Genomic DNA, 17,244 nt, shown 5'->3' with positions numbered 1-17,244 from the left:
TACTGATGAAAAAGCTAAGCATTGTCACAAGGAAGGTGTACAGAACTGAGATTCAAATGGTTAGGATAGCAAGAAAAGCTGGCAACTTCTATGTACCTATGGAACCCAGACTGGATTGGTCATCAGAATAAGGTATCAATGGTGTCAGCCCAAGTGTTTCAAAGGTATTACAGCATCTTCGGCTTTGCCAAAAATTCCATAGCACTTTGTTAAGCTCAATAAGGCTTCAGTTAACATGCTAAGGATTATGGTATATATAGCATGGGGGGGTACCCAAACCTGAAACCAGTGAATAAATTGATCGATAAGGGTGGTTATGGCAAAATCAACTAGAAGCAAACTACCTGAAAGACAACACACTGATCGCTCGATTTCTTGGTAAATATGGCAGCACCTGCAGGGAGGTGGCTCTGATTCAGGTCTATACTGTTGGAAAACATTTCAAAGAGGCAAACAACTTCTGAGGACCCTTCAAATTATCTTTTTCAAGATGGGGAAGGAAGATGACGACCTCCCATTTTGTGCAAGGTGGAAATGCTGGCAAGGTAGAAGTTCAGATCAATAGGCTTATCAGAAGGATGAACTAAGGTATCTACCATGATTATTTTTGTCATCTGGTCAGTTAATAGACTAATAGATTGTTTCTGTCATCTGGTCAGTTAACTTGACTACTTTCAAGTTTATCTACCCACCTAACCCACTTACCTACTTATCTAGAGAGAGAGAGAGTCTCAGAACTTCTCCATGTGAGCTAGTTTGGGCTTCCTCATAGCATGGCAGCCTCAGCACACTTGGACTGGTTTACACAGTGACTCGGATTTTCAACACAAGTGTCTTGCAAGCAAGGGGAGCTACATAACCTGTTCTGACCTAGCTTTTGAGTCACACAGTGTATTTCTATCACATTCTTGGTTTCAGGAAAGTCACAATCTACCCATTTTCAACTAAAGGATAATTCAGTGACACCTCCTGATGTGAGAATGGGAAGGTTCTAGAAGGTCACATGGGATGACAGACACTGTGTGGTCATTCTTGAAAATTATCTGACATAGGTAGTTATGTGACCAATCAGAATTCCCAGTGTGGGCTGTTTTGTGTCAAACTCTGCTCATCCCGCCACACTATATACCATTACCAAAGTTCAACATGTGTGTTCATGCAGTAATTGTCCAAGGAAGCAGGTTTCTCAGAAAAGAGTAAATGAGGGGAAAAGAAGTGCACAGAACGGTCAAACCACCTTGCCCACCAGCCCTCACTGCACGCCTTGGTTTGGGGGGACCCCACATCCATGCCTCCTCCCCCGGCTCCAAGCTGCAATGCCTGTCCCCACCCGCCACATAGAGGTGTGGTATGGAGCCCTTGGCCTCCACCCCATGGGAAGCTGCAGTACCTGGGGCAGATCCAGCACATCCTTCACTGAAGGTTCCAGAAGGATGAGAGCACTGGCACCAGCATGCTGGGGTGTTTGGCATGCAGTTGCACTACAGCCTGAGAGATGAATTTCCTTTGCTGATAACAACACATATATTCTGAAAGAGTGTTTTGGAGGAGTTACAGTGTTTTATCAAGGGCTTTACAAATGCTAAGGAACTGTCTCCTAAGGGAGTGAAAATCTGGGAAGTCAATGCCTCCTAAGACTTCTTGGACAACCTGGGATTTTCCAATAGAGAAAAGGGGATTTAGGTTCAATTTATGGTTCTCAGTGGAGAAGGCATTTTGGGGCAGAATACAAAGATGAGGATTCAGATTATTCAAGTTAAGGAGTACACTAACTGCAAAAGATGCTTCGCACAGTTGAAATCAAACTCAAGGACAGAAGAATTATCTTGTGTGGTTGGAATCCCAAAGCACTTCCTTTGATGGCCCTATCTCCCTGCCATACCTTTCCCAGATCTCCATGGTGAGCGGTGAGCTGTCCTGCCAGCTGTACTGGAGGGAAGGAGACATGGTTTTGGCTGTGTCCTTCAACTTGGCCCTCCACACCTGGCCCACTATATGATCACACACATCAAAGGCCTGAAAGCAGGTGACTTCATACATATTTTGAAGATACACATATTTGCCTGAATTATGTTGAACCTCTAAAAGTGCAGCTTCAGTGAGAACCAGCACCTTTCCTGAAGCTCAAAATCCTTCAAAAAGGTGAGACCATCCATGACTTCAAGGCTGAAGACTTTCTTCACAGTATTCACCCAACTATTAAAATGGAAATGGATATCTCAAGTGCCTTTAAAGGAGGTGTTCCAAGGAGATGCAGTCTTTAAGGGTTGGACGGAATGCCCAGGGCAAGTTCATTTGCCCTAAAGGAAGAAGGGATTAGGTAAAAATTCTATTGGTGACCGGCAGTCATTGTTCATTAAATTTTAAGGATGTTTCTTCTGGCAAACATAACCTTGAGTTCTCTTAGTAACAAAAGGTCCTGAGTTTGGCTAGCTTACCAAGGACATGTGAAAATGCTGAGATTGGGAATAAAGTCAGAGAATGAAAGTTTATATACTCTTAAAAACATATACATGCATTTCAATCCCATATTTTTATGAAGGCCAGTGAATTTCTAGAATTATATATAAACTACACCCCTAAATTTGGGCAAGCTGATTAACACCAGTTATACTAACATACAGTTGTGTTTATAAAATAAACATTTAAAGTTATGTTTGCTTTATTTATTGCTATAATAAGGGAATGTTCTAGAAAAAAAAAGTCTAAATGATTCACAAGGGTTAGTTATTAGAATTAAATTTTAATTGCTCTTCCCTAAAGAACTGGTAAAAACTTGATCTAATATGAAAAAGATAATTTTTCTTTTTGTTTCTTTTATGGATTTCTCTGCTGTGGGTCTTCAGCTGTCTTACCTAAAGCTATACTGTGATGGGATCTCATTTTCCTCAAATTGATGATTTCACTGTTGCAAGAAAATGCTTAGTTTTTCCAATGCATGTGTTCAAGATTCACCTTCAGTTCTGCAAAGAAGGTATGTCTTCCCTGGACAACACTTTGTAAAATCCCTACTACTAGCATTTATTAATGGAGAATTTAACCCTTCTCTATTTGTTTGTCCATCCAATTTGGTTCCCTATGTCTGTATCTATGACCTGGTTCAACACTGTTGTTCTTCTTCTTTGCAAAGGGGAGGTTTTATAGTATGTGCCTTTATTGGGTAAAGTAACCTCCTGTTGGGAACTTAACTGAACAAGAACCCTACTTAGCAAAAACTAAGACGTCATGTCACCTCCTATTAATACTGCTCACACCCTGCCAACATGCACACATCATGCACTATAGCTAAATGGCAGTTTAATAACTTCTTACCTAAAGATATGCAGAAGGCTTGTACCCCATCTAAGAACATTTAGAATACCAAGTGAGGTACTGGAAGAAAAACTTAGATATAGGAGCAAGGCCCAAGAATGGGTCTTTAATTTAGCACATCTTATGATCCAGGCATGGCTCTAAGTCCATTCCATATATTAACTAACTTAAATCTCACAACAGCTCTTTGAGGCAGGTTCTATTTTTGTCCTTATTTTGTATGTGAGTAAACTGAGGCACTCAGAGGGCAAGTGAATTCCCAGACTCCCACAGCTACTAAGTGACAGAACCTGGCTTACACAATACACAGCGCTCACCACAACACATACTCTCCCCAGTCTCCATCACCTAGTCACTCCATGCCTCCCACCCCCCTCCACTCCAGCAACCCTCAGTTTGTTTTGTGAGATTGAGAGTCTCTTACAGTTTGTCTCCCTCTCTGGTTTCTTCTTGTTTCATTTTTTCCTCTTTTCCTTTACAACCCTCTGCCTTGTTTCTCAAATTCCACATATCAGTGAAATCATATGATAATTGTCTTTCTCTGACTGACTTATTTTGCTTAGCATAATACCTTCTAGTTCCATCCAAGTCATTTCACATGGTAGGACAGGTTTTGATGGCTGCATAATATTCCATTGTGTATAAATACCACATCTTCTTTATCCATTCATCTGTCGGTATCACACAATTAAGTGCTACTTAAATTATATGGTAACACAATTGATTATTGTCATTGTAGAGAGTGGACAGTGATGAAACGAATCATAGTCTGTTTCCAGAGACCAGTCATGTTTTAAGACAAAACTAGCTTGCCAAAGAGAAGATGTTCTTATTCCAAGATCATGCTTGCTGGATTTATATATACACACACACGTATATGTATACATGTGTATATATATATATATATGTGTGTATGTGTGTGTGTGTGTACACATTTTTTTTAGTTCAATCCCTGGTGCAATGTAAAGGCTCAATAAATATGCACCACTTTTGTAATATTAAAAAAAAAAAAAGTGAAAGAGTCTAAGATAGGTCAGTTACCAGAATAGAGACACTGCTAGGTAAGAAGAGGGGCCACAGTTCACAAAATGACATTGGAGTTCAAAGGTCACCCCAGTCTCACCCACAGTGAGTAGAACCCAATGCCTTTACCACTGGAACATCACAGAAAGGGAAAAGAGATAAAGACTGTGAGATTAGGTACTTAGAACAAAATGAGCCTGGGTCAGTTCATTTCTGTGGGCCATGTTTATCATTTAAAAAAAAAAAAGGGTAAAAATAACTATAATTGTTATAGTATAGAAAGCAATTTTTCAGGACTACTTTGGCAATAACTGGAACATAATCGGCATTTCTTTCTTATTTCTCCTTTACTTCTCCTCTGTCTTTTCTTAGGATGGATCTAAGAAATGGGCTACAATTGAGCCTGTGGTTGGGGATTAACAGGCTGGGGTATAAGACATTGGGCAGGCAGAAGGGGGGCTGACATATTCAGCTAATCCAGAAGGGTAGATGGGGGATGACAGCAGCTTAAAGTGGCAGGTAAACTGGTAGACATTTTTTAACAGATATGACTGCAAAATTATATAAAGACATGTGTAAAGATGATCATTGTGGCATTGGTTTTAATACAGTACTTACAAACTGGAAACATTACATGTCTTAATAAGGACGCTGGTTAAAAAATTATAATGTATCCACATGATGGAATAATATGTATCATTTAAAAAGAAGAAGGTCAAGCTGTATGTCCTAATTGAAATATCTCTAAGATATGTTGTTAAATGAACAAGCAAACCGCCAACAGAATGTGGTTTGACTGAATCTGAGTGTTTGTGTGTATTGTGTGTTTATGTAAGAATATCTATGATGGGGTATATGCATGGATAATTACCAGGTAATGCAGTTGGGTTTTGTGGAATGGAGTAGATATGAAGGACGTGCAGAGAGGAAGTTTTTTACTTAAACTCCTTCAATCTATTACTTGATTTAAAAAAATTAAGCAGGTATTTATTTTGCAATAAAAATAAAATAAATTTTAAATGTTCCTTAAAACTACTTAGCAGAGAGAGGGGGAACAATAAAAAATAGCCCCATGATAGCAAGTGATGGTTAAGAAATTAAAATTCCTATGGAGCATTTTCTGCTCACTTGCAGCAGAGGGTCTCTAGGATATGTTCATGCTGAACACAGGCAGGATATAGGATAATGAAAATCATGTAGTGACCTGACGGAACCCACTGGTAGGCTGTTTAAAGAAAATGTCTAGAGGTTTGCTCATACTCATTTTATTGGTTCAATCCTGGTTGCTCATTAGAATCACCTGGGAAGTTTTAAAAATCTACCAAAACTTACTGGCAGAGATGCTGATTTAATTGTTCTAGGGAAGGACCAAGGGTATGTTTTAAAACAACCCCAGGCAATTTTTGTAGCCAGGGTAGAAAACCACTCTTCAACACTGCTTATTACTATCAGGATAACCAACATGCAATTCTTGACCATCTACTGCCCACCAGGTTCTGTGTTAGGCTGAACTATACAAATATGAAGTGATTAAAAAACATTTGGGAATGGACTAAGGAACTGAATGGACATTTTTCCAAGGAAGACATACAGATGGCCAACAGATACATGAAAAGATGTTCTTCATCACTAATGATCAGAAAAGTGCTGATCAAACTACAATGAGCTTTCCCCAGACATCTGTTAGAATGGCTAGTTCAAAAAGGTAAGAGATAACGACCGAGTATTTGACAAGATATGGAGAAAAGAGATCCCTTGTGTACTGTTGGTTGGGATTGGTGCAGCCTCTACAGAAAAGATTTTGGAGGTTTCTTTAAGAAGGAAGGAAGGAAAGAAAGAAAGAAAGAAAGAAAGAAAGAAAGAAAGAAAGAAAGAAAGAAAGAAAGAAAGAAAGAAAGAGAAAGAGAGAGAGAGAGAGAGAGAGAGAGAGAAATAAAGAAAGAAAGAGAGAGAGAAAGAAAGAAACAGAACTACCGTATGATTCAGCAGTTCCACTTTTAGGTATATATCCAAAGGAAATGAAATTACTATCTCAAATCTGCATTCTCATGTTTATTTCCAGCATTGTTCATAACAGCCAATATACAAAAACAACCTAAGTGTCTATTGATGGAAGAACAAAGAAAGAAAATATGGTATAAATATATAACTAAATATTTTCAGCCACGATAGAGAAGGAAATCCTGCTATTTGCAACAACATAGATAGACCTTGACAGTATTATGCTAAGCGAAGTAAGTCAGACAAAGACAAATACAGTGTGATCTCACTTACATATGGAACTTAAAAATCTTAATTCATAGAAGCAGAGCGTGGTTAACCAGGGCCTGACGGGTGGGGAAAATGGAGAGATATTGGTCAAAGAATATAAATGTTCAATTATAAGATGAATAGGCCCTGGGGATCTAACGTACAGCATGATGATTACAGTTAACAGATTTGTATTGCATACTTAAAAGTTGCTAAGAGAGTAAACCTTAAATGCTTTCACCACACAGGCGCACAAAATGATAATTACATGACATAACTGAAGGTGTTAACTAATGCTATGGTGGTAATCATTTTGTCATATATGTGTATTAAATCAACACGTTGTATAAACTTACATAATGTTATATGTCAATCATATCTCAATAAAGCTGGATAAAAATCAATCAATCAATCATTCAATCAATCAATTGAAGGACACCCCCCTTACCACCACCAAATATTTAACTGACAAGGATATTTGGATTTGTTACATCTTTTTTTTTTAATTAATTAATTTATTTTTTTAATTTTTTTTTATAAACATGTATTTTTATCCCCAGGGGTACATCTTAATGTTTCTGTAACTGTGCAATTTGTGGATGACAAATAGAAAATAATTTTAAAATAAGGAATGGCATATAAAATAATGTGCTCTATTTTTAATAGTAGGTAACTGAATAAAGTAGGTTCAGAGGTATGTGTACCAATTTAAAAGAAAACTACCTTGTATATGATAATAAGTATCCCAAGAACTTGCCTAGTACATGAGCCATTTTACTCCAAGTGCAGTCCATGCGCCAGCAACATTATCACTATCGTTGAGAGCTTGTTTGAAATGCAGAAGCTCCAGCTTCAAGCAAACCTACTAAATCAGAATCACCATCAAACAAAATCTCCAGGTGGTTCACAGGCACATTTAAGTTGAGAAGCATTGTGTTAGTTCTTTGAAGATTTTAAAATATTTTAGAGCTCCTTGACCAAATCATATTTTACTGACATTAACTACAGATTTTGCTATCCTGAAATTGAATGGTTTGCTTTATGGAGAATCAGAAATGGTATACATCCCAACCACTTCTAAAACAACAATGACATTAATAGGTTGACTTTTTTTTTAAGCAGCTACTACATCCTGGGCACAATAGATGCTTTATAAATACGGTTTTCATAAATACTCTAAAGAGGTAGGTATTATTTTTCCCCATTTATTGATGGATCAGTTGAGATTCAGAAAGATTAAAGTCTCACAGCTGATAAATGGTCAAACTAAAATTTAAATTTAAATCTGATTTAAAAACTCAGTTGTCTCACTATACTCCACTGGCTTTTCAATGTTGATCATAATTGTGATGCCATAGCAGAGTATTTACTAGACTTCCCAAAAATTATGAAAATTTACTTCTAAATTATTTCAAAAAATTATTTAAGTGATCTCTAATTAGTTAAAGTTATAGACATTGCAGGACTATACAATAAAAAAGGGAGTAGGTTAGATAATAACCCACAAATCGGCCAGTTATATATTATATTTTATTTCACACACACACATGCATAATATTACTTTGCATAGTAATTTGATCTATCAGTGTACTCAGAAACCTTGCAGTGAAAATATTCAGGACCCGAAATGCAGCCAAGAGGAACATTTTGTTCAAATTGCAATTAAACATTAATAAAAATAGATTTCTATAAAAACAAGGAGGAGCTTTTCAATACAGAAAATGTGCAAATGTATATAGACTAGCTTCTAAGTGGATCTTATCTTTCCTGAAAAAATGCCAAAGTAGAAAATCTGTCTGAGATGAAAAAGGTCTTGTCATCATCTATCATAAGAAGATGACATTCAATCCATTTCCTTACTTTGAAGACTGATTAAACTTCAGATGGAATTCAGTTAATAAATGCATATTAGCACAATACATCCCCAAGGCTATCTCTCATAGTAACAAAGCTTCTCCCCACTAGTCTGTGTTAGTCCCTACCTTGGACTTAGGACTTGAACAACTTTTGTGGCAAACAGGTGTTGTTCTAGCCAGGAAAATTCAATCTTTTCTTATTGCTACTAAAAAAAAGCAATAGAAGGAAGAGGACTCATTGGCTGTAGAAGTTATCTATTTTCAGCATGGTTGGACCTATCTGGATATACATATGTATATGTCCAGTCATGCTAAACATATTCAAAACAGGGAACTGTACACCAAGGTGATATGAAGAATTTAATTCAACATGAGCCCTTTAAAGCCTCTCTTACACTCTGCTTCTGTGGTTCATGGTAAATGTTGAAGAACTGATTGAATATGGCATTGTGCTCAACTAGTCACCACATCTTTTAAGTTCTGTGTGTGGCTGAGAGGGCAAATTAATTAAAAACTGAATAAGAAAAAATGTAAAAATAATAAATAGATCTATATGACAAGGGAGATTTTTTTTTAAAAGGCCAAATGTGTGACAATTCCCAGTGACTAGTAAGTGTATAAGATGTCAAAATTTCATCCAATATTAATAATCCCATACAAACAAACATGGTAACTTAAAATCTCAAACATCTGAGAAACACCTGATTTTCTGTTTTAGAAAAGAGGGTGAAATTAATGAATAACTGATGTGGGTATTCAAGGGAAATACAATTAAAAACAAATCTCCAAACCGAGAAAATCTCTCCATGATGTAGAGAAAGCAAACAGTTTTATTACTGAATATGCATTAAACCAGAAAGTGATACCCATCACAAACAATCCTCCAAGTGACTGTAGTGATGAAAAGGAATCTCACCCTTTTGTATGAAGTCAAGCAGACACAACCCATTGTATGCGTGTTCTCAGGATAATCAAGAGTTCTTGAGTAAGAGGACATGAGGGCACCATTTGTCGCACAGAGTACATCCTAACTTTACCTACTAATTTGAGTAACCATCTGTGTTAGTGTAGTGAGTACGAACCTTTAATAAATAAAGTCTAATAAATAAATGAATAAATAAATAAATAATGTGTAGTAAGTGCAAACCCCTACTAAATGAAAAACAGGAACAAATTGCAAACTAACCACATAGCAAGTAAGCCTAGACCATATGCGTGTAGTGATAACAAACTAGCCTCATAGCAAATACCACATAGCAAGTAAGCCATATGCGTGTAGTGATAAGATTAGCGCGGAGTAACAAGTTGAAAATATTTTTAATTTGTGCGAAATATCGAAGACCAAAACATGTTTGCAACGTGTGTATGTTTTTGGTGTGTAAGCATAAGAAAAATAAGTGATGTAATATGTTTATGAAGGAGACTTAGCACAGTATATAAAGAGGCATCGGGTTGGACTGAGGTGAAGCGAGTTCCCTGTCGGGAGGACATCATCGCCGGTGTTACCGACGCCCCGACAGTTTCGTTGCTGACCACTCGCTGGTTCTCAGTCTCAACTTCTGCGGTGGCCTCTCTGTCTAGATTGTGAGGCGACGTCTCCTTCTCCGTGACAACGTCAGCGGACCGTGACCGGGCCACGATAGTGGTGCGGACCTCGTCCCAATAAAGATCAAGTGAGTTACATCATATCCATCTCTATCTCTTCTTTACATGTTGCAACCTCCTGGCGGGACGCAGGGGTTTTGCTCGCGACAGTTAGTTTATTGGCTTTATCCAGAAGAACAAACTCATACATTCATGACAGGAGGTAGTTTTGCAACTAGCAGTAAGGCAACAACCAAAGTGAGGCTCCTACAGTCTCCCCTAGAAGTGGGCGATAGGGATGTTATCTCCCTTGGTGTTTACATTTCAAAGAGATGGCACCAAGGTCTTTTGACTTTGTTCTGTCTTAAAGCCAAGAAAAGACCTAGTTTTCAAAAAGATTTATATACATTTCAAAAAGAGAAAGTATGTATGATGACAGATTTTCTAAAACATTTTTAAAGTTTTTATTTCAATTCCAGTTAGTTAGCATACAGTGTTGTATTTATTTCAAGTGTACGATAGAGTGATTCAACAATTCAGTACATTACTCAGTGCTCATTCCACACACCCTTCCCCTTCCCCTCTGGTAATCATTTGTTCTCTATAGCTAGGAGTCTGTTTTATGATTTGCCTCTCTCTTTTACTTTCCCTTTGTTCATTTGTTTCTTAAATTCCACATAAGTGAAGTCATATGGTATTTGTCTTTCTCTGACTTCTTTCACTTAACATTATACTCTCTAGATCCATCCATGTTGTTGCAAATGGTAAGATTTCATTCTTCTTATGGCTGAATAATATTCCATTATATATCTAGATAGGGAGATAGATAGATACATACCACTTCTTTATCCATTTATCAATCCATGGACACTTTGGATACTTCCATAATTTGGCCATTATAAATAATGCTCCTCTGAACATTGAGGTGCACATATCCCTTTGAATTAATATTTTTGTATTCTTTGCATAATTATGCAACTACTGGATCATAAGGTAGTTCTGTTTTAACTTTTTGAGGAAAGTCCATACTGTCTTCCACAGTGGCTACACTAGTTTGCATACCCATCAACAGTGCACCTGTGTTCCTTTTGTTCCCTATCTTCATCAACACCTGTCATTTCTTGTGTCATTGTTAGCCACTCTGACAGGTGTGAAGTGATAGCTCACTATAGATTTCATTTCCGTGATGATCAGTGATGATGAACTATCTTCTCACGTGTCTGTTGGCCATCTGGATGTCTTCTTTGGAGAAATGTCTGTTCATGTCTTCTGCCCATTTTTTTTAAATTGGATTATTTTCATTTGGGGTGTTGATTTTTATAAGTTCTTTATATATTTTGGACATTAGGACTTTATCAGGTAGGTCATTAGCAAATATCTTCTCATTCAGTAATTAATTCTCATTCAGCCCATTAATTTTGTTGACTGTTTCCTTTGCTGTGAAGAAGTTTTTATTTTGATATATTCCCAAATAATTTATTTTTGCTTTTCTTTCCCTTGCCTCAGGAGACATATTTAGAAAAAAACTTGCTATGGCTGATGTCACAGAGGATATTGCCTTTGTTCTTTTCTAGGATTTTTGTGGTATCAGGTCTTGGATTTGGTCTGTAGTCTATTTTGGACTTAATTTTGTGTATGGTAGAAAAAAGCAGTCCAATTTCTTTTTTTGCATGTTGCTGTCCAGTATTCTCAACATCATTTGTTGAAGATGCTGTTCTTTTCCCGTTGAATATTCTTTCCTGCTTTGTTGAGGATTAATCAGCCATATACTTATGGGTTCATTTCTGGGTTTTCTATTCTGTTCCACTGATCTATATGCTTATTTTCAGTACCATACTGTTTTGATCACTACAGATATGCAACATAGCTTGAAGTGTGAAATTGTGATGCCTCCAGCTTTGCTTTTCTTTTTCAAGACTGCTTAGACTATTCAGAGTCTTTTGTGGTTCCATACAGATATATGAATTGTTTCTTCTAGTTTTGTGAAAAATGCTGTTGGTATTTTGATAGAGATTGCATTCAACATAGATCGCTTTGTATAGTATAACCTTTTTAACAATATTTGTTCTTCCAATCCACAAGCATTGAATGTCTCTCCATTTATTTGTGTCATCTTCAATTTCTTTCATCAGTGTGTTATAGTTTTCAGAGTACAGGTCTTTTACTTTTTTGATAGGTTTTCCCCTAGGCTTCTTATTATTTTTGCCAAAGTTGTAAATGGGATTGTTTTCCCAATTTTTCCTTCTGCTGCTTCACTGTTGATGTATAGAAATGCAACAGATTTGTGTATATTGAAGTTATACTCTACAACTTTACTAAAGTCATCCAATTATTATAGTTTTTTGGTGGATTCCTTCAGGTTTTCTATATATAGTACAATGTCATCTGCAGAGAAGTTTTATTTCTTCCTTACAGATCTGGATGCCTTTTCTTTTTGTGTCTGATTGCTGTGGCTAGGATTTTCAGTACTAGATCAAATACAAGTTGTGAAAGTGGACATCTTGTCTTGCTCCTGACCTTAGAGGAAAGTTCTCAGTTTTTCCCCATTAAGGATGATATTAGTTGTGGGTGTTTTATATGTGGCCTTTATTATGTTGAAGCATGTTCCCTCTAAACTTACCTTGTTGGAGATTTTGGTCATGAATTGGTGTTGTACTTTGTCAAATGCTTTTTCTGCACCTATTGAAATGATCATATAGCTCTTATCCTTCCTCTTACTGATGTGATGTATCACACTGATTGACCTGTAAACACTGAACCATCCTTGTATCCCAGGGACAAATCCCACTTGATTGTGGTGAGAGATTTTTAAAAAAACATACTGTTGAAGTTGGTTTGCAGTATTTTACTGCAGATTTTTGCATCTATGTTCATTAAGGATAATGGTCTATAGTTCTCATTCTTAGTGGTGTCTTTATCCAGTTTGGGTATCAGAATAATGATGGCCTCACAGAATGAATTTGGAAGTATTCCTACATTTTCTGTTTTTTAAAATGGTTTGAGAAGAATTAGTTATTAACTCGTCTTTAAATGTTTGGTAGAAATCACTTGTGAAGCCGTCGGGTCCTGGACTTTTGTTTGTTGGGAGTTTTTGATTACTGATTTAATTTCTTTGCTGGTTATCATTCTGTTGAAATTTTCTATATTCCTGTTTCAGTTTTGGTAGGGTATATATTTCTAGGAATTTACCCCTTTCTTCTTGGTGGTCCAATTTGTTGGCATATAGTTTTTCATAATATTTTTTTTTCATAATATTCTCTTATAATTGTTCGTATTTCTGGGATGTTGGTTGTTACTTCTCCTCTCTCATTTGTGATTTTATTTGGGTCTTTCCCCTTTTTTACAAGTTTTCTGAAGTATTTCTAAAGTAAATACTCTGAGAAAATGAGGAGGTCTCGTCCCTTGTTTTCATCTAAAAGAATAAAGCCTCTTGCTTTTAATTTGTGTTTGTCCTTATAGGTAGCATAACATACACAGAAAGTCCACTTTTCCCACCCACCCAAAGGAACAGTAAGGACACCTGATGAAGAGATGAACAATCTCTGTGAGGCCATAGCAAATCTCTGGCTTTGTAAGTTGGATCAAATCACTTAGATTTTCTGGTCCTTAATTTTCTATACATAAAGTGAGGAGGATATTAATTCCTACCTCATAGCCCTGCCACAGAGATTAGATTAAATATAAAACGTTGAATGCACATGAAGTGCTTCATAAACCACAAGGCCCTATACCGGTAAGCAGTTTCCGTTTATGTGTGCCCCCAGCAAGTCTAGGTCCGTGTCCTTGCCAAACCCTCTGGTTATTTCCTGTTATACAAAATCCCACTACCAGAGACTTATTTTTTATCCCCTGAAAATGCAGATGCTCTCAGACAACTAACACATTAGTATCGCGTTCAAGTCAATGAGAGTGTGTTTACCCTCTATAAGCTCCAGAGAGCAGGCTATGTGGAGTTCAAAGCCACAGTGGGCTGCTGGGTCTTTTCGCTGGAGAGAGGAATGGGGAGTTGTGTCAAAAATATCACAAGGACTGTAGTCCTTCCCCAAAGAGCCTAAAGAAAAATGATTGGGAGTTAAAAACTTCCATCACTCTGGCAGATTATTTCCTCTTCTGAGGGGAAGACCCAGGAATACATATTTCAGAACATTCCCACTGTTCAAATTATCTCTATCCAAATTATAAAGTTTTCTATTTCCATTGTTTCTGAATCCTGAAATTAGAGTTCATTAAGAGTGGTGTAATTATAATATCATGTATGAAAGGGAACCAAAAGATTCTCCAATGCTCAGGAAAGGATGTTGTTGTTGTTTTATTTGGCTTGAGAAGAACATACATAGTTTTCACAGATGTGTGGCTTTAATAAGAGTCTGTTTCTCAGAAAAGCTAAGAAATTACTCTGGGCACCACAGTATGACTTTCCTTTTAAAAACCCTGAATACATCCCATAAAAGTAAAGCATTAGTGTAGAGCTGAATAGTTCAAAGAAGAAGGTAAATTTAGAGCAAGGTGGTTCTGGCATAGGGCTCTATTCCAAAACACACCAGGAGGTTTGCCAACATGTGGAAAACTTGTCAAATGGAAACAGAGGGAAGTACTCAAAGACATAGAAATCCAATTTCTATATGTTCTATTAGATAAGGGGCTATGGGAATCAAGTTTTACAAATATAACTTATTGCATCATTCTATCTAACATGGAGCATACTACATGCACACATGTGCTCACACATACTAATACCCAAGGTAGAAAAGAGAAAAGTGTAAATAGTCCTGATTGGTAACCACTACAAAGAGATACATGTGGTTGAACTTTAAAACAACAAGCCAACAATAGCTGACATTTATAGATGTCTAAAGATCAGGCACTATTCCATGGGCTTTACATATATTAATTCATTTCATCCTTACAGCAATCCTCTAAAGTGAGCACTATTATAACTCTATTTTAAGGAGAAGGAAGTGAAACAGAAAGGTCAAGTACTTTCCTGAGTTTGCACAGCCAGTTAGGGTAGAGTTGAGACTCTGACTCAGGCAGTCTGGCTGCAGAGTCCAGAGTTCTTTAGCACAACAATGCATTTCTTCTCAGAAATCTTACAAACAGAACTTTCTGTGCAAATTTAGTACTTATGTTCTAATTCACATCTTCGTTTTCTGTTCTAGGTGGTTCAGAGCATAAGCCTCTTCTGTTCCACACACAGCCTGTTCACTCGGTAAAAATATACATCTAATCAGTAAGTTGCTTTATCTGCATAGTAGAATATAAGATAATTTCATTTTTTTAGTTACCAAACTAAAGTTATTAATTTACTCTAATATAGTTTTTGTAATTTCAGTGTTTTTTTTAAGATTTTATTTATTCACTTGACAGAGAGAGATCACAAGTAAGCAGAGAGGCAGGCAGAGAGAGAGGAAGGGAAGCAGGCTCCCTACTGAGCAGAGAGCCCCATGTGGGACTTGATCCCAGGACCCTGAGATCACGACCCAAGCCAAAGGCAGCAGCTTAACCCACTGAGCCACCCAGGCGCCCCTGTAATTTCATTTTTATGTGCTTTTGATACTGCCAAAATATCACCAAACTTCTTTAAATAAATTGACTAAATTAACAATTTAGGCTAAAGGCAACTATTTATCTTTTATCAAATTAGCTCATTCCTAAATGATGCTAAGGACAAGCAATAATTAAAATTGTAGTGATTTCAGCATCATTAATGTGCTTATTTTAAACTTTTTATATTAAATAATATCACTGAGTAAACATGTATTTTACAATTTATTCCACTTTGACTCTCAATCCCCTATTCTATTCCTGGGTCAATATAATACTGGCTCAAATTTAAAAAGGAAAAACGAGGCACCTGGGTGGCTCAGTCAGCTAAGTGTCTGCCTTTAGCTCAGGTCATGATCCTGGGGTCCTGTCTGAGCCCTGAATGAGGCTCTCTACTTGGCGGGGAGTCTGCTTCTCCCTTTCCCCTGCCCTGCTCATGCTCTCTCTTGCTGTCCCCCCACCCTTTTAAATAAGTAAATGAAATCTTTTTAAAAAATTTAAAAAAAAAAAAAGGAGAAAAAACATTCACTCTTCTGAATGGAGATATAAAAATCTCCATTCTTTTTTTTTTATAAGTAGGTTCCATGCTGGTCTTGAACCCAAGTCCTTAAGATCAAGACCTGAGCCGAGATCAAGAGTCAGACACTTGGACTATGTCACCCAGGTGCCCCTGTAAATCTCCATTTTGTAATATTCAACTTTCATTCATGGTTAAAAATAATAAGTAAGTCAGGAATATAAGGCATTATCTTTAGTCAGATAAGAAGCATTTACTGTTGTTCTGAAGGTCCAAGGCAATGAACAGGAAAAGAAAAAATAATGAGAGAAATAATCCTGGGAAAGAAAAAGACAAAAATCATCACCTTCAAATAATATGATTTTCTTTCTATACAGTCCAAGACTAGCAATTTCCTTATTTTTCATCATTGTCTTGGTAGTGTTGTTTCTAATTTCTTAGAGGTTTCCTCAATTTTATCTTCCATCATTGTTTTAATTTCCAGGAGCTTTTCTTCTTCTCTAATGTTTCCCCTTTTGCCCTTGCCCTGCTTCTTTTTAAAAACTCAATCTCCTCTCATATCTTTGTCAATATTAGAACAGTTGGAGTTTTTCTAATATTTTTTTATGTTCCTTGGAGTTTTCTATTTCCTATGAATTTCCCTCTGCCTTGCCCTTCCCACTTTGCTCTGGGCCTGTGTTTTTCATTCTAAAGACTCTCCTCAAATGCCTGGTGATCTTGATGGATCCGTTCATATTTAAAAACCACAATGGAAAGCTCTTGGGTAGGGGCAGAGTTTGTGGATTTCTGCACTTTACTGCAGGCCAACCAAACAAGAAATTCACCAATTTTCTGGGTCACCCACAAGTCACTGAAGATCTTTCTCTTGGGCTCATTTCTTTCTCATATCTTCTATTTAAGTATTAATTTGACTTGTAGAGATACTAATGCCAAGCAGGAAAGAAAATATAATGCATTCTTCATTCAATATGCAGATCGTCACTCAGTGATCTCTTTTCTGGATGTGCTCCCAACCCCGTCTTCAGCTGTGCCCAGTTGCCCTGAGACCATATCCTGCCTGGTTCAACTTCTCTATAGAGTAGAAGAATCTGGCTACACAAGGTGAGAGACTTTTATATACTTTCATCTCCCCAAATTTTCTTGACATCTCTTATTTAT

The 17,244-nt window shown here is 37.0% G+C and overlaps 1 long non-coding RNA gene and 1 pseudogene across 4 annotated transcripts in view; both read left to right on the top strand.

The window, feature by feature from the left end:
- Positions 1 to 1,288: 1,288 nt before the first annotated feature.
- LOC309845800 (thymidylate synthase pseudogene) lies at positions 1,289 to 2,264 on the top strand (annotated as a pseudogene). The gene is made up of 2 exons: positions 1,289 to 1,746; positions 1,849 to 2,264. The product of its transcript is annotated as a thymidylate synthase pseudogene (transcript).
- A 7,464-nt stretch (positions 2,265 to 9,728) lies between these two features.
- Positions 9,729 to 17,244, top strand: part of LOC309845401 — a 51,529-nt gene continuing 44,013 nt past the window's right edge. For 2 of the 3 annotated variants that reach the window (XR_014301269.1, XR_014301270.1), the window contains exons 1-3: positions 9,729 to 10,114; positions 15,185 to 15,255; positions 17,061 to 17,187. This is a non-coding gene — a long non-coding RNA (uncharacterized lncRNA). The remainder of the gene's footprint in view (positions 10,115 to 15,184; positions 15,256 to 17,060; positions 17,188 to 17,244) is intronic. The other variant, XR_014301271.1, reaches the window with a different exon arrangement.

Source organism: Mustela nivalis (genome assembly GCF_964662115.1).
Source record: "Mustela nivalis genome assembly, chromosome: 12".
Classification (NCBI taxonomy): Eukaryota; Metazoa; Chordata; class Mammalia; order Carnivora; family Mustelidae; genus Mustela; species Mustela nivalis.
This window is presented reverse-complemented; position numbering and strand designations above follow the sequence as displayed.